This window comes from Triticum aestivum, chromosome 1D, assembly GCF_018294505.1.
Source record: "Triticum aestivum cultivar Chinese Spring chromosome 1D, IWGSC CS RefSeq v2.1, whole genome shotgun sequence".
NCBI classification, from domain to species: Eukaryota; Viridiplantae; Streptophyta; class Magnoliopsida; order Poales; family Poaceae; genus Triticum; species Triticum aestivum.
The window spans coordinates 8587167-8606156 of NC_057796.1; the positions used below are offsets into that span (position 1 = coordinate 8587167).

General features: G+C 40.8%; 1 pseudogene; it reads right to left on the bottom strand.

The window, feature by feature from the left end:
* Window positions 1–4100: 4100 nt before the first annotated feature.
* LOC123179871 (disease resistance protein RPM1-like) lies at window positions 4101–16426 on the bottom strand (annotated as a pseudogene).
* Between the last annotated feature and the right edge of the window lie 2564 nt (window positions 16427–18990).

The following is an 18990-nucleotide window of genomic DNA, read 5'->3' on the forward strand; positions in this document are numbered from 1 at the left end:
TCCAAGTCAGGGATGACATGCTAGCAGTGGCCTCTCCCACATAAAACTTGCTATCGGTCTAGTAAAGTAGTCAATTGCTTAGGGACAATTTCACAACTCCTACCACCACTTTTCCACACTCGCTATATTTACTTTATTGTGTCTTTATCTAAATAGCCCCTAGTTTTTATTTACGTGCTCCTTATATTCTTGCAAACCTATCTAAAAACACCTACAAAGTACTTCTAGTTTTATACTTGTTCTAGGTAAAGAGAATGTTAAGCGTGCGTAGAGTTGTATCGGTGGTCGATAGAACTTGAGGGAATATTTGTTTTACCTTTAGCTCCTCATTGGGTTTGACACTTTTACTTATCGAAAGAGGCTACAATTGATCCCATATACTTGTGGGTTATCAAGTACTATTACTGATCGAAGGTTAGCAGAACGACGAGCTGGGAAAAAAATTGCCCAGCTCGGCGAACAAGCGAACCAATCATGCCCCCCGCTTAAGGTGTCTAGCGATATCATCGCTAATCATCCAGAGATTTTTGCCCATTACCAATATTGGAGATTACCTGCCCAACGTTGTACAATATGATACAATGGAGGTGGACGAACACAAATACCATTACGGGAAGCCTCTCATCAAAGATGAAAGATCTCTAACAACGATGATGCGAAGATTCCATGATTGGTACATGAAAACCTGCAGAGAGTCTGGGGGAAGGATACTTTGACGCTCGGAGTTAAAGAGGAGCATGACCTCGTTGGAATTGAACTGTTGACTCTTCCATTTGAGGAGTTCTTCCAGTTTTTCAATCAAAAAGCCCTCGATTAATTAACGGTCACTTGCTACTGTCTGTAAGTACTACTTCTGTCATTAAGTCTCTATATATAGCTCAGCTCTTGCATTGCATGTATCTATAATTATCCTCACTATATTATGCAGATTGAAGATCGCCGAATTGAAGAAAAGACAAATCGGTGATATTGGGTTCATAACACAAATCTCATAGATGAATATACGGTTGAATTTCATGCCAAAGATACCGAGGCCAACTTGCTACGATCGTTGGTAAAAAATCAAAACAAAGATATAATACTCTTTCCTTATTCGGTTTCTCTTATTTGTCGAGGTTATAGTAATGTAATTGATGAGTTATGCATGCGTGCGCAGCTTTCATTATATTCTCCTAGAGATTAAGCTTGAGCAGGGAGGGTCTTAGACTCGAGACGAAAAGATCCCCAGGAGTATGCGGACATAACTGAAATCCTCGAGAAGTAAGTTAAATCGATCATTGTCGCACCATATCAGCAACTTTGTTCATTTCCTGATATCAAGTAATTGTTTTCTTTGTCTGGCAGGGTTTGGAAAAAATTCACCGCAAAAACTCCGGGACTGCCGGGGAAGCTGCGATTTACACACGCGAAAGTAAGTACGTACTACTAGCTAGTTCCGCGCATCTCCTAGTGATTCAAGCGCTAGTTTCATCAATACCATTTAGCATGCTTGCTTATCAGTTTGATTGACCTCTATTACTTGTAAAGTGGTTGCGGCAAGAAACCGGGAATAATTACCATGGATACTACGCTTGCGAGTCCATGCGCCACACGACCTGTGAGCGGGGCTACTCTAAAAAACAATATGAAGTGGGTAAGCAATAATATTCATAATTTTATTTTATTACCATCATTTGTGTTGAGTTTCATTCATTCATATATATGTATTGACCCCCTCTTCAAATTAGATGTTTCAGATGCGGGATGAACTCCTAGCACAAGATCGCATGCGAGCAATTCAAGAGGAATTGGCGGGATTCTTTCTTGACCACGTGATCAATAAAGACGGAGAATACCATGTGGAACCTGAGTCCATATATAATTAGGGGATTATATTGTAAGAGATCTTATATTGTATATATGTAGCCAGTAGTGTCGGATAGATATACGAAAACTTGTTGTTCGACCAATCTCTCGCAGAAGGAGAGGTCGATATCACTTCTCTCTATATGCATATGTTCATGACGATCTTCTGTACTTAATGGTTTCCTTCATTTGCTTAGTAGCTAGCGTGTCGAGTCCTCTCTATACGTATAGTACGTAGCGTCGACCAAGCACGGAGATAAGAGAGGACACTTCTCTCTATTAATTAGCTAGCTAACACAATATATGAAACACCTAAATTAACCCTACAAAAACCCCCAAACCCCCCGCCCCCTCTTTCAGAAAAAAAAAACAAAAACCCTAGCCTCTGAACTGCTGACGCGTGGTAGCTTATTGGTCCCGGATGGTGCTATCAACCGGGACAAAAGGCCCCCCTGCCAGGGCAAGCCGCAGCGGCCACGTGGAGCCCCATCTGTTCCGGTTGGTATAAGAACCGGGACTAAAAGTGTAGGGCTTTAGTACCGACCCTTCAGTCCCGGATCCCGAACCGGGACAAATGGGCCTTATGAACCGGGACAAATGGCCCTTTTTCTACTAGTGGGACAGACATTTGTCTTATTTGTCTCATGCCATCGGCTTAAATTGGACAGGACAATCAGCAAAGTGAAATGGCAGAACCATGGCCATCCTATTCATAGTCATCTCGTGGGAAAAAGAAGCGACGACGCTCTCCTGATGACGATGCCACAAGTTCACAAGGCAGAACCGAGAACAGCACGAGCCTTGGTTTGCCACTTTCTCTGTCTAATTTATTCTCCTCTGTTAGAGTAAATTACACGGTGGTCAATAAACTTGATCAAGTGTGTCAAATAGGCCACCGTTCTCTTAATTTCCACATTTAGATCAAACTAAATCAAGTGGGTCACCGCGGCTGCAGGCCTTGGTTTCCTCGGATGTCGCTGGTTGGGTGGGCAAACACGATCAGGGGGCTCAAAGCGAAAACAAATCAAATGTATAAAACAAAAGAAACAAGAGAAAGAAGAAGAAATCAAAAAATAAAAAATAAATATTTGCCGAGTGCAATAAAAAACACTCGGCAAAGAGAAGACACAAGAAAATTTAAAAAGAAAAAAGAAATGTTTGCCGAGTGCAAAAAAAGGAACTTGGCAAAAATTTCTTTGCCCAGTTCAAAAAGAAAAGGAACTCGGCAAAGATTTCTTTGCCGAGTGCAAAAAAAAATTATAAACTCAGCAAACATTTGTTTGCCGGGTGCAAAAAAAACTCGCCAAAGATTTCTTTGCCGAGTTCCCCGAAAAAATGCGCTCGGCAAACCTTTTAAACTGGGCAAAATCCCAGATTCTAGTAGTGTGTTCACAAGATTACATCAGGAATTGCAATACACAGGAGAAGAAATTAAGTTAAAAACAGTCAATGAAACCTAGAGCTAGCATACTTGTAGCACACACTCACCTCTATGTACACATACAGTTATCAGCCAACTCAATTAAGATGTAGAAATGAGAATTGAACTGAATGGACAGCAGAGGAAAAAGAAGGGGTTGGTCGGTTGGACATAAGAATGCTGCCCAGTGCCCACCTCACTTGCGTTGGGCCTGTCGCGCGGTGGCGATGAAGTCCGTACATGTTGGTGTGGTTTCCTGCAGCGGGGGAGGAGAGCATCGGCGACCGGACTGAGATTGAGGTTGAGGCGTGAGGGTGAGGGGAGAGGGCATGTGATGTGAGCCTCCTCCGTTTGAATACCTGGGAAAGGGATGGGTCTCATGAATCTCGATGCAGCGTACGTAGTAGGCGACTAAGAGCGGTTCTGCTATCCATGGTCATCGCTGAGTCAAGATCCCACACCTGTGAATTAAGCAGCACGCTCCCCAAAATAATAAGAGCATCTACGCATTCATGCAGGGACAATTTGATGCTCTGACGCATTCACGCAGTACATGTTTCGAACTGAGACCTGGATTATCGTTGAAACCGGGCACATGCTGTAAGCATTACTAGGATCCCAACTAATTAGACAGTAGCCATATATTTGACATTGAAAATGAATGCCTGAACATAATGAAATCACAATCCAATAGTGGTACGTAGGTGAGCCACACAAAGGCTTTCAGTGACTTAACAGCCAGTACAATACAACTGAAATATATAAGAGAAAATAACATGTAGTATACAGATCCCAAAGCACATGCCAGCAGAAGTACGTAATCTGAACAAGAAAGTAATGCAAAATTTGAAGTCTTAGCAATATCAGACCACAAACCAATAGCAGTCTCACAGTAAGTGCCATGTTATTACAAAGCCATATTAATTAAACACTTCACAAGCACACCAGTAGTAGTACATAGTTTTTCTTTTCATACACACAAAGAAGCAGTGTGAAAAGCGAAGCAGTAGTTGTCGAATCTTTGATGCGAGGAGCTAGCGGCACGAGTCTTGAAACAGCAGTTATGAATCCTTCATTCCGGCGACCTGAAAATATAGCAAGCAACTCAGCGCCAACACATGTTGAGATGCAGTCGGGAACTAGGCACTAATGCAGACAATATATAGTTGGCAGGGAGTGACTTACATACACATTGTGCGGATCAGAAAGCATAAGTCAAGCTCTGAGAGAATACCGAAACTGGCGCATACCACCAATTCTACGAAGAATAGATGCTGGAGGGTTTCGAGGAACTTAATGTCAAGTGGGACCTCTGTCATGCTGTTGAGGTTGACTAGGTGTAATTTTTCCAGAGTCGCCATAGCACCTTCCTCTATTTCTATCCTCTTCAGATGAGGAAGGTCCTTTAACAGAAGAGTCTTCAGGTTGGGGAACCACCCCATGCGAAATACCAGCTGCTCTCCGTTGTATGCATTTATCAAGAACAGCTCCGTCAAATTTGTCAACCTGGAGAAGGATGACAGGGGGTCTTGTATCAGTCCTGACCAGTTTAGACGCAATGCATACAAGTTTCCACCTGCAGCTTTGAAGACGAGGGTCTCATGTATGGTCTGTTCGTCCAATTTTCCTCTCAAATGTAGCTTCTGCAGATTCGGTGGAAGGGCATTCAACCGGAGAACCTCATTCTCATCACTTGCGGTCACCTCTAGGTAGGACAAAAACTGCATCTGAATAAGAGACTCACAGAGGCGTTCACAGTAGATTCTCTTCACATTCAATAACCTCAGGCTTCTCATTTGCCTCAGCTCTCCCAGTTGTCTAACAGAGTCATCCTCTGCCTGCAACGCCTGTAGTGTCTGCAGGTTTGTCAGGTTACCAAGACCCTTGGAGATGAGTACACCACTGCACGCCTGGAGAGCTCTATGAGATTGATCACTCCATTTCTGAGAAAACAAGTGTCTAAGCTTCTTCAGTTTCACAATCCCACTGGGCAACTCACGTATCTCTGATCTAGAAAGGTCCAGTGTCAACAAATTTAGAAGCTTCTCGACAGAATTCGGGAGCATCTTCACTTTAGAATTACGTAGACCCAAATGGCGGAGATTGAAGAGATCCCCAATAGCATATGGAATCTTCACAATTGGGAGACCACTTAATTCTAGCACTGTCATATATCTTGACTTCTCACATAACAGAGGCAGCAGAGTGAATGATGGCATAGTATCGTCCAATGCTGTCATGGATCGTAGCTGGTGTAAACTTGAAATTGATTTCTCAACATCCTTCGTTAGTGTGTGTACTACCAATCAACGCCCCCCATTCTCAAGAGACCCTCCACATTTGTCTTCCTCGTATGTAACACCAAAACTGTCACTCTGGCACAAATCAACTGCTAATTCACGTATAATATCATGCATTCTGAATTTCTTTATCCTACCAAATGAGTTCCTTTCAACAAGTTGTAGCATGTTCCTGTGAACCAACTCCTGCATATATCCTTCTGCCACTTCTTCTAATGTGCTTGCACCCCTCTGCTCGATGAACCCCTCTGCTATCCATAACCGTGCAAGCTTTTTTCTCTGGAAAAGATGGTCTTCTGGAAATAAGCTGCAATATAGGAAGCAACTTTTCAAATGTGTCGGAAGGTAGCTGAAACTCAAATAAAGAATATTCCTGACATGTTCCATGCTTGGATTGTTAACTAGCTCCCAGTCCAGCTGGTCATGTATTCGCTTGAATTCCACTTTGGTCTTCTCGCGCATGAGGAGCAGCCTACCAACAGCGACAATTGCAAGAGGTATGCCTTTACACTTGCTGACAATTTCCTGGGCTAATTGTGTGAGTTCATCAGGGCATTTATGATTTGTATCTCTCGAAAACCCCATCTTACAGAAGAGCTTCCATGAGTCATCTTTTGATAGAGCTTCAATTGTTATCCTCTGGTCTTGGAGAGCATGGTGAGCTACACTATCAATGCGTGTTGTCACAAGTACTCTACTCCTCTTCTGATTTTGAGCGAGTGCTCCAAATAGATCATTGAGAGCTTCCGGAGCCCAAACGTCATCCAATATGATGAAATATTTCTTGTCCTGTAGGAAGGTCCTTAATTCATCTTGAAGGCCATTAATGTCCATGTTGTTGATGTTACCAGGTGTGTCGTTTCTGTTTTTGTAAAGTTCAGTAATCAGACATTTCAGGACATCTTTTATGGAATAAGTTTGAGAGATGGAGACCCATGTATGGCATTCAAACTTTTCTCTCTCTTTCTTGTAGACATTAGCAGCCAAAGCTGTTTTACCCAGCCCTCCCATTCCATGCAACACTATCACAGAACGTACCAAATCATCACTTCCCAAATACCCCTCAAGTTTTTCTCTGTTTGTATCCACCCCCACAAGATCTTCTGCATCAAGGGAACGTGAAATGCTTGCGAGGTGTTGGGACCTCTCAACAATGTAACTCGAGTCACCGGGATCCCAACCACCTACCATTGGAACCCACCTATCTTTAGCCTGGAAGAGGTGCACAAGATTGATCTCTGCTTCCTTAACAAATAATGCTATCCGGTTCAAGGAAAGCAACACATTTGGTCGCTTGAATCCTTTCTTCAGATAGGCACCCCATCCAGTATCATGTTTATGACCAACAAGATGCAAATACTCGTCCACAATGTCCTCGATCCCGTGTCCAAGCCTTCGCAACTCTTGAACCCAGAATCCATAGTTCTGATTCTTCAGATTCCGGACATCCACCCGGCAAAGAAATCCATGCATTAGCCTGAGTTCACTTCTAATGCGACCCATCCTACCCTGAAGCTCTGTTAGTTGTGCAATGGACTTTTGGAACTGTGAGCTAGCCTGCTTCAGTGCTTCATTCCCTAGAGCAACGCCAATCTTTATCACAGCTGAAAGAATCACTACCTCAGCCATTTCCTCCTACTTTGTCGCAGGTAGATTTCACAGTATGTAACCCATGTGTCCTTATAGATCATTTTACATTATTATCTACAAATAAAAAGTGCATTGTAGTAAGATAGGTATTAAGCATCAAACAAGAAAACAACAAAAATGTGCAATGGTTCATTGTGATAAGAGAACTATATACTCCCTCCGTTTCCTAAATATAAGTCTTTTTAGAGATTTTAATATGGACAGTTCCATATTAAAATCTCTAAAATGACTTGTATTTACGAACGGACGGAGTAGTCTATAATATTACCATACTTTTATGTGACAAAACTACGCTGAGGCTAGTGGTAAACCTGTTGCACCCAGGCTTGGTAGGTGTATTTAGAGTTATGAAATACTGTGGCAAAATATGTGGACAGAAACCCAACCTGGGCTAGAACGCTAGGGATTGCCCAATATTGATGAAAGAAAGAAGCATTTTTGAGTCAAATTCCCCAACCCTGGCCGCCATGCCCCCCCCCCCCCCCCCGCCGCCGCCTTAGTCCCCCACCTTTCTCCAGTCCGGCAGGCTCGTCGGCGATCAGAGGAGTGGGGATTCACCCCCCTTTCATTTTTCATAGTTCTAGTAGGTCCTCGTTTCCCATAGGTTTTGGTACCCTGGCGGCACCGACAAGGTGGCGGCGGGTTGGCGTGTTGGAATAAAGTCTCTCCGGCCTCTTGCTACATTGTTGCACTACTGGAAAAGGGCTTATAGGTGAACCCCAATGAGTGGTGGGCGAGACGGGGCACCCACCACAACTTTTTTTGAAAACAAGCCGTGGCAGGTACCCAAACCAGCCCGTCATAGCTAATAGACTAACTGTGAAGGGCAGAACACGTGACCCGCCACAGGTATATTCACCCTAGCGGGACTTGTCTGCGTAACTCAGTAGTGACGGGCTCTACCTAGGGCCCACCACAGGTAGATGACTAAGCAGTGGCGGGCAGTGCCTCGCAACCGCCACTAGTTATCCTTGCCAGATGTCCACTTCTATCAGAATATAGCTGTGGCGGTTGCTCGTTGCCGCCCGCCGCAGCACGAACACAGTTTATCAAGCCACGTGCACCCCCATCGCCCCCCTCACTTCACTCACTCTCCCTCACCCTAACTCTCCCCCATGGACCTCGCTCTTGGCGCCATCGTCGCCTCTGCCTTGCCGTCCTCTTCGCCGGCCCTGTCGGCCCTGTCGTTGTCATCGCCATGGGATCCGGTATGATCTCATCGTCCGTGCCATCACCCACACCAACGGCCGCGGCCACCACCAAAACCAACGGTCATGGCCACCACCCACATTGGTAGGGGAGCTATAGGGTTAGAGTTAGGATTACGTGGGTTACGTCTAGGGTTTGTAGATCGTAGATTGTAGTTACATTCTTTGTTCGTAGATTATATGAACTTTCTTATTCCTATTCGTAGATCATAGACAGTAGATTATAGGAACTTTCTTTACAGGGATTCATACAAATGCTTTGGCGAACCTTGATTTATTTCTGTTTCGCCAAATTTCTAGCACTTAATATGTCCATGTTAAAGCAGAGTTCTGCCCAAATTTTAATGTAGTGTTGTTGGTATTGTTACTTATATTCTTTGTTCGTATATTGTAGGAACTTTCTTATTAATATACGTAGATTCTAGACAGTAGATTATAGGAACTTTCTTTACAGGGATTCATAATATGAGCTAATGTTTTGGCGAAAAGTTGATTTATTTCCGTTTCGCCAAATTTCTAGCACTTAATATGTCCATTTTAAAGTAGAGTTCATGCCCAAATTTTAATGTAATGCTGTTGAAACTGAGTCATGTAGCTATTTAATGTTTTTTCTACAGGTACTCCCTTCGTTCCAAAGTAGATGACCCAAACGTGGTACAAACTTTGTACCAAGTTGGGTCATCTATTTTGGAATGGAGGGAGTAATACTTAACTAGTCTGCTGATATTGTTAGATACATTTTTTATCGGGGGGCGGGCAAATTCTCACTCTAAATCCACATGCTGAGATGAGAGTTGTTTTCAAAGGAGGATACCCACTGTTGTCATAGGGGTCGTCCTTCCTCTTCTCCTCCCGTGAAAACTTCGTAAAGCAGGATGAGAATGTGAAGGACGACCTTCACTAACGGTCGAAATAACATTGAGTGTATATCATATATACAACGACTTGGGAGATGAACTGATTGTTGTCGTAGAGTGTCGTTCTGGCCTCCTCCTCTGATACATTGGTAAAGGGGGAGGAGAAGGTGAAGAACGACCATCACCGACAGTCGAAGTACCATTCATGGAGTGCCCAACATATGTACAACCACTTAAGAGTGCGAATTGCCCACCCGATGAAAGACATCCAGACCGTACACAGTTTTAATTATCTTCTTATATAGTTGCTTTTGTATAAATCAGACCGTACACAGTTTTAAATGTCTAACTTTCAACTTTTGCAATTTAGACGAAGGAGCCAACAGGCCTCGTTACGACTCCTACAACCCTAGTTGTCATATCTTGAGGCTGGTTGGGCACTCGATGTTCGCGCTCACCTATGCAGAGAGGACTCTAGTAGACACCCAGAAGGCTCTACAATACGCCAAGAGCGATGAAGGATCTCCCGATCTTGCGAGGGAACCCACTAGATGCCGCAAAGCTGTTACAGAGAGTGCGCGAGGAGCCATTGAGGCTGTCGAGACAGTTTTTGAAACTGCCCAGTCCGCCCTAGCCGCGGTCAAGAAGATGATTGGAGACGATGAAAACTCTTCACATAGCTGAGCTTAATTGGAAGTTGTTATGATGGAGCTGAACTTTTGTTTGTCAATTGTTTGTGCAGTGCCATAATGTGGTCTCTATGATCGATGCTCTTAATGTAGTTTCTCTGTTTCTATGAAAATTCCTATAGACTTTGCTATATGTACTTGGGCAACTTGTTGTTAGCTTGCTGGTTATATGTATAGTTTTGCAGGGAAGCCCAGGTTGCCGGGCCCAACCACAACATCTAGCTGCGGTGGGCGAGGGAATTTGACCGCCACAACTACATCATCTACCTGTGGCGGGCGGAAGGACATGCCCGTCACTGGAGGTGCTCTACAGGTGGCGGGCATGTGCCCACCAGTGATGGGGTACTAGCAGCGGCGGCAGGTCGGTGGCGGGCAGGCCTGGGAGCCTGGCCTGGCACTGCTGGCCTTTTTGCCCCCGTCACTTTTAGGCATTCCTGCAGTAGTGATGACATCGAACCTAGCGCTAATGAAGGGCATGTATGGGAAGGTGTTGTCCGATCTGTTGGCTCTATTCGGATCTTGGCTTTTGGTGCGGGGACTTTGACCTCTTTGATTGATTTATTATGCGTCATGGTCCACTTTCTCCAACCCTTTGGACTGATAGTGGAGGATTGCAAGCATGTGCTTCCTTGGGTGATGCCCCAACCTATATACCTTCAACAGTTGCTACATCTCATTATAGAGTGGCTATTGCAGCCATCAAAGCCTTGTATGGTGAGAGCGTTTGCAGGTGTTCATTTCCCTTGCTTCCAGTTTAGTGTAATTTTCAAGCTCCGGGGGAAGGCATATTATCGAAGGAAGAAGACAAACAATATGATTTCCATTGTAATTTTATATTTTGCTGGTCTTTTGGCATATTGTCGTCTTTACATTGTAAGAGCTACTATTTGCCTTGATAAATATTAGTTATAAGATGCCCTTTGGATGTCTTCTCTCTAAAATATCCCCTCTATCAATGTAGTTTGGACAAAACTCGTTTTGTGGAATGACACCCCTGGTATCCTTTGTCCATCAACAACAATATCTCCAACAAAATGTGGCTTCCAAAAAAATCTGTCTTTCATCTCCTATGTAGGTTATTATATATATATATATATATATATATATATATATATATATATATATATATATATATATATATATATATATATATATAATATATATACTTGGTCTATCCAGTAAAGGCCGAATGTCAGACTTTTTTTCACGGATAACTGTAGCCTATAGGGAGAGGGGGGAGATTTGATATTTGGAAGATAACTACATAGGTGGTTTGTCGTCGTTCAGTTATCAACACCCTACAATGTACAATTCCACTTAGTGTATTTATCATGAGTACCAGCATAGGGTCGAAGTTGGTCGCTTTGTAGTTAAAGCAGCAGGTAGCATGCATTACCAACAGCCCAGAGAAGTATAAATTATTTGGTGCATATAGTCCACTGGACAGTTCTCTATACAGTCTATGTAAATTCGTGCGACCATGCATGGTAAAATATTTTCCCTTCAATTATTATACTTATAATCAATATATACTTTTACAACTATATGTAACAAAATATAAAATCATATGTATTTTTAATATTTGTTATCATGTTATAACCTCAAATTTGACTTCTGCTTCGGTACAGGCCCCCTAACCACATCAACGAATGAGATGTCTCCATACCCTTCATAATAAAGGGCAGGATGATCTTTTTTAAATACGTCGCCCGCGGCGATACGCGGCATGTGTGCATACCGCCTGTACACGATGCACTCAGCTTTTTTCCTCTTTCTTTTCAAACTAAAAAAAGTTTGGGCGACTTGAATTGTAACTCATGACCTCTTCATTCACGGAGAACCGCACTAACCAACTAGCACATCCTAATAATTATCCCTATTTACTTCTTTTTTTTCTTTTCTTCTTCTTCAGTATGGCGGAAGCCCCAGGATTAGCTGGGCCGGCCCATTATTGAACGGGTCTTTGTCCCAGTATTTTCTTATCATTTTATCTATTTTTTCTATTTCTTGGTCATCTTTTTGTTATTTATTCATTTTGTCAAAATGTTTGCACTAATACAATTTTTTAAAAATTTCCAGAAAAAAAGTTTGCTTCTAAAATTTTGACCATAAAATACAATTATTCGAATTTACAAAAAAGGTGAAATTTCAAAAAAGTTGTACCTACCAAAATTGCTTAGAATTTCAAAACATTAGAAAGTGGGAACCAAATTTTGAACATTTTTAACAAACATAAATAAATTTGTTATTACAAAGAAATTAAATAAATATGAATAAAAATTTGTAACAATTTTATAAAAAAATTATAGAATATAAATATTCAAAAATTTAAATATTGCACAGAAATTTCAGACAACAATTTGTGTCTTTTAAAATTGCTCAGCATTATAAAAAATGAAAATATTTTCAAAAGACAAAACACATTTTTGCACATGGACATTTTAAAACTTATTGAACATTTTTATTCACACTAGCAACATTTTTTCAACTTTACAAATATGTTTTAAATTGCGAACATTTTTTAATTTTTAACATAGATTAATAATATGACCAAAAATTCAAACGCTATAAAATTTGGAAATTCTCAACATTTCTTATACTTTTTGAACATTGATTAATAAGTACAAAAAAACAAATTCTGAACATTGTTTTGACAATAATTACTTGGAAAAACTAAACAAATTTGTAAAATATGAAATATTTTGAAATTATGAATAAATTTTTTAAATTCTCAGATTCATGAATTTATGAAAACAGGAAGGATAAAGCAACAGAAAAAATAGGAGAGCAGATAAAAAAAGACAGTTTAGGAACCTCCTAGAAGGTTCACAAAACCGGCTCGGAAGTTGAGGTTCCCAAAACCGGAACAATGTTTTTTCCAATTTCATTTAGGGATTATTATTTGAAAATTTGGGAAAATTTTCAAATAAGTGATGTTTTCATTTATTATTTTAAGTTGTATTCCTTTGTATTTATTACTTATGTTAAAATCGTAAAACAAAAGTTTTAAGTACCTATTTAAATGATGATTTTGGATACCCATTTCCTTCAAACATGGTATGAATACATGCCATGGGCATGTCCATCTGCGGCAAAAGTTGGGGTCATTTCAAAAATACTGATGAAAATATTTATGAATATTTTCTGAAATTTCTGAACATTTTTTAAAATTGCAAACAATATTTAAAAACTAGGTCATTTTTTGTATTCCAAACAACATTTCAGACTTTTTAAGAGGATTCAAAAAGAATAATAAAGTTCAAAAACAAGAAAGAGGAATTAATAAAAAATGTTAGGCTCTAGCACAACTAGGCAACGGTATTGCTCCTCCTTTATTCTCCTCCTGTTAGTTTTCAGCTAGCGGATTCCTTCACTTCCTTGTATGACTTTGTACACGGCCTTTGTCGTCCTCGCCCTATTTTTTCAAAGACCCAGGAGGAAAAGGTGCTCTCTTGTCACGATTAGGCACCCAAAAAGCTTTATCTTTTTTACTTGAACAAATCTCGGTTCAAAGTTTGACAAAGTAGCAGCACAAACATTTTCAGAGGTGGCAACACGAAGCCAAGCCCAAACACTTTTAAAATTTGAAAAAGTAGCAGCATAAAATTTTTTAAATTTGAATTTGTGAAAGTAAGCCATGTGAACGCTTGGGCCGGAATAATGTTCGAGCTTTCAAGATTTATTCAGAATTTCAAAAATATTACTTGTTTCCATTTTTCACAAAAACACAAAAAAGTTTGGGAAATTAAAAAAATTGGTTTCAAATTTGTGTTCGTGTTTTTCTGATTTTTCTGAAATTCCAAATTATATTTTTTTTTCAAAAAATTTCATGTCCAAAATTTAGTCCGGATTTTTAAAAAATGTTTGTGTTTTGACATTCTGAGCAATTTTAAAAGACACAAACATTTTTATGAATTTTTTATTAATTTTTTAAACTGTGAATATTTGTATTTGTGAGGCAAATTTGGAAAGGTGAACATTTTCTGAAATTTTGAGCAAAGTTTTGAAAGCACATGCATTTTTTTAAACAGAAAAGATAAACAAAAAATAGGAAATGCAAAATGCAAAATACACAAAAAAAACTTTAAGAAGGAAAAAAAGTTGGAAAAATACCTGTTCGGTAGAGTAAACCGGTCAAAAAGAAAATCACGTTTGAAATTGCAAAAAAAAAAAGAATCTGTCGCAACTTATGTACATATAGTCCCGGATGCCTATTTAAACACCAATTTGCATGTAGTAGAGTGGCTAGGAGGTCGTTTGCTCTTGTGGTCCTTGGTTCTAACCGTCGTAGGCACTTCGGTTTTCAGAGGTCCTTGATTCAAACCGTCACAGGCACTTCAGTTTTCGGAGTTTTCGCATCCCATTTTGTTAGGTCATCTTAGAAAGTCCCTAATCTCTCAATACCGGTGTATTACGCATATTAGGAAAACCAAATAATGCCAAATCGCATAGGCAAGCTGCATTAATTCTCACCTTGTTTCTTGACATGAATAGGGCAATCAACCAATAAGAGATGTGGAGCATGTATGCTTTCAATGACTTGAGACTACCTAGCACGGCATGCAGTGGACAGTTCATTGCATGCAATGCTATTAATTACCAATTAAACATTAGGTTCTCTCCTTTTCTCCTCCGTCCTGTTCGCAATGCACAACCTAATATGACTAATGCACCGCTACGGAGGGAGTACATTGTATACACCCAGCATACATATGAAAAGTGGGTACAATTTGTTAAAAGTCCATATTACCCTTTATACGTTTAGCGAGGGGGGTTATACAGAAGTGGGACTCATCAACTAATTTCCGAAACATCGCACCGGGGTATTCTCTAGTATTTTTTTTGATCTTATATCCCAATGATGGGCATTATTAACACATAAGCTACAGATTGGTCCTAATAATATTCTTCAAATATAAGGGAAATGAGAACTAAAGCCTGAAGATATATACCTGCCAGCTTGCGGGCCTTGATAAATTAATTATGAAGTTCATAGACTCGCCTTTTTTCCTGAAGAAATCCTCTTTGTGCTCATGGCGCATAGCTAGATAAAAATCACAATACATTAATTATAATAAAGTATTTTAGAATTGAGTACAAGCTAACAGAGCAAGAAATTTAGCTAGCTAGAAGTATAAACCAAAGGATGACATACCATGTCCTTAAATGGGTTACATTCGATGGCGGTGACCTCCTTGTGTATTAAAATTCTCATGGTTTGACGAGACTAGTGAACTGTAGTCTCCTTATTGTTAGCCATTAAGAAGTAAAGAACCTGCAGCAAGGTTGCTTGTCAAGTCAGTCAAGCAAAATCTCATAGGTGTGAGAGTCTGCTCGTCTTACTGCATGAGAATGAGCTAGAGAAGAATCATGCTCGAATTGATAACCACAGCGAAACGAAACGGAAGAGGTTTGAAAATTATTGCATACATGCTTGCTAATGACTTTGGATTTAATCTTCAAACCACGGTTTCTTCCTTATCCCTTTGAATCCCAACAGTCTGTAAGTCTCGTTTGCTTGGTCAATGGTGCGCTGTAGTAGACTGCTGTCTAGCTAGCTACTACTCCTGTTCTCTCCAACAAAATTAAGAACATTAGAGATCCAACAAAATTAACCACTTTAGGGATCGCAAATAACGAGAGAGCAAATACAGATGGAAAGGTGCTGACAGGCAATTGTAGTAGAGTGCTGTCTAGGTACTACTACCTTTTTTTTATTTGCTATGCGTGGCATGGTTTTGCTTGCTAATAACGAGAGAGAAATACATAACTTTTGTTTTGAACTGTGAGCCTGCGTGGCATGGTTTTGCTTGCTAATAACGAGAGCGAAAATACATAACTTTTGTTTTGAACTGTGAGCCTGCGTGGCGTGGTTTTGCTTCAATGAAAATGGAGCTAGCAGCCATTCCCTGTTAATCTACAAAAATTGACTTGAGCTGTGTAGCTTTGCGTTTGGATAATCTCGGTTTGTAGATAGAAGCTTGCAGTTTTCATAACTGAGCGCTTCCAGGGACTAAATTACCTTGCACCTTGTCGCTTAGCAGCTTTCACACATATTCATGAGAGAAAATGGTAACTAAGTTCATGCATACAGGCAGAAGAAGAACTGAAGAACCAATAGGACATGGTATGTACTGCAAACTTCCCAGATTGATGTGTGCATATTAATTCAGGAGAAAGAGCGACACATGTTCATACCTGCCACTGCCAATTTACCGATTACTCAGCTGCTTTGGTAGGAGTATTTGTCGACTGTCATTTTGGCAATTCTAATATGATGAATCATTCAAAGGATCAGAAAGAGATATGTTGAACACAAAGTTTCAGGACAGCTATCGATGCGTATGTACGTGCGTACCTGCTGTTGACGCGAGGATCAGATCGCAAAGCTATTGCAGTCCTTGTGGGGTTATGAGAGAAACTTTGCAATCCTTCTAGAGTTGTGGGGTTATGATAGTTATCTGAGCGACTAACTGAGGTTCATCTGTTAGTTCGGACCAACATGGCGTAGGAGCTGGCAAGTTGGCATTAAAGAAGAGAGACTTGAATGGTGCCCGAGTCAAGCACGGCAACGGCAATGTGAAGCATCTTCAGTACAAACAATTACTAGCATATTTGTTAACCTTTCAAACTATTGTTAAGACATTTTTTTCGAAAAGTAGGATGACCCCAAGTCTCTGCATCTAGAAGATGCATGCAGCCATTTTATTAATTATTCATAAGACCTTACAAAGTAGTACTGTACATCGATATGTCTGATCCGCCATTTTGACAACATTTGTCGCTACTCCTATCCATTTGATGAAGGGATGCAGAAATGCTGAATTGAATGCTAAGACCTATCACTTAAGCCTTACATCTAAAGTCAGAGGCCCCAACCAAGCCAGATACCTGGTTATCCTTGATAACTGATGTTTCGGTGCTGGCATACATTTGAAACGGAGGACCTGACCAAGGCACCAGATCGATATGGTTTAAATATTTCATACATCACCGAAGACAGCAAGCTTAAGCTGATTAGATTAGATGCGGGAATGGTGCTCGTGCGGGAGGTGACATTTCAACAAACAATGTCTTCAACCTGCTGAACTCGGCCCAAGCGACATGATTTAGTGTGATTGGCCTGATGATTCACTAGTAGAAAAAGGGTCAAATGTGAAGCACATTAGTGCCGGTTTGAATTTGAGCCGGCACTAATGTGTCCATTAGTGTCGATTCCAACGGCTAGCCGGACCGCTCTCATTAGTACCGGTTCGTGGAAAACCTTTAGCACCGGTTCGTGCCACGAACCGGTACTAAAGAGAGTGGTGGCAGGATGTTGTCAGTCTGGGCCCCTCCAGCACCTTTAGTACCGGTACTAAAGGTCGTCCTACATAAACCCTTCGTCCACCCGGGCTCGCTCTGTTCTTCCCCTTTCCCCTCTCCTCTCTGTTCTTTCCCTCTTCCTCTCGAGCTCATCACACATTTTGCCCAAAATTTGTCAAGATTTGAAGGCCCCATCCATTCAAATGATCACAAAGGTTAGCAACTTTGTCCTTTCATCTCTCATTGCTAGATTAGCTCTTGCAATGCTTTATATAGTGATTAATTTGTGAGTTTAGTAATTTGGGAGGAATTATATGTGCTAGTATTTAATTTATATGCAATTTGAGGTCAAAAATAACACTTAGTTTGCATATGTAGGTGTGGTTTACTTAGTGCCTTCTAAATCTCCGTCGTAACCACCGTCGATCGCCGGCACCGTCCCGTCGCCGGCACCACCTTGTGGTGTGCCTCTTGTTCATGAATTTTTTATATAAAAAATTGATGTGTATGTGATTTGGATATATAGTTACTCGTATAATTATCTTACCCGTACGTTGTTTGTTATACATAGTGCCATGGTTTTGATATCCGTCCCCGTCGGCCCTCGTCCTTGTTATGATTCGGATGTGGTATATTCTCTTTTAAAACTATTTGTTGCATTTCGTGTTTATGACAAATTATGCCCATCAAGTTGACATATATATTTTTATCTAGGAGGCATGTGAACCGGAAATTCCAACCGACCCTATTGTCGAGAGGTTAAATTTAGTTGAAAGAGAAAACGAGTATTTGAAAGAAAAATTGAAAAGAATTCAGGGGGAGAAGATGGAATTGGAGTTGCACGTTGCCGATGTCGTCGATGATCATAAGATCAAGATGGAGAAAATGCGCTTGAAGATTAGAAAGATTATAAAATATGCCATTGATAGTGAGGCTTGGTATCATTATGCTGTTGGATCAATTGTTACCTTAGTTGCGATCTTGATCGCATTTGTTGTTGCATTTAAATGCTTTAGCTAGAGAGTTATTTGTTTGTTGCATTTAAGTGTTGTATGAACTTTATATATGTATGGACTTTATGTATGAACTTGTATTAATTTGGTCTTTTCGGTGTTTTGTAATGAAGATGAGCCGACAATTGATGTACGATGACTGATACTCTCCCGAATTCATTAATGGCGTGCATACTTTTCTGCTTGCGGCTGAGGCAAACAAGCGAGCGGATGGTTTTATGCCTTGTCCATGTGTTCGGCTATAAGAATGATCACAATTACTCTAAGTCAAGAACCATTCACGTCCACCTGTTTGAGTCCGGTTTCATGCCCCACTATAATGTTTGGACCAAGCACGAAGAAAGAGGGGTTATGATGGAAGACAATGAAGAAGAAGAGGACGACGGCAGCTATCCTGGCCATGGGTTTCCTGAATACGATGATACAACAATGGAAGAAGAAGCTGAGCTGGCAATGCGGGAAGAAGCTGAAGAAGAGGCATCAGATGAGCCCGCTGATGATCTAGGTCGGGCCATTGCCGATGCAAAGAGAAACTGCGCAAGTGATTTGGAGAAAAAGAAGTTGCAGCGCATGTTAGAGGATGACAAGAAATTGTTGTACTCGGATTGCGAAGCTGACAAGAAAAAGTTGGGCACCACACTGAAATTGCTGCAATGGAAGGCAGAGAATTGTGTATCTGACAAGGGATTTGGAAAGTTGCTGG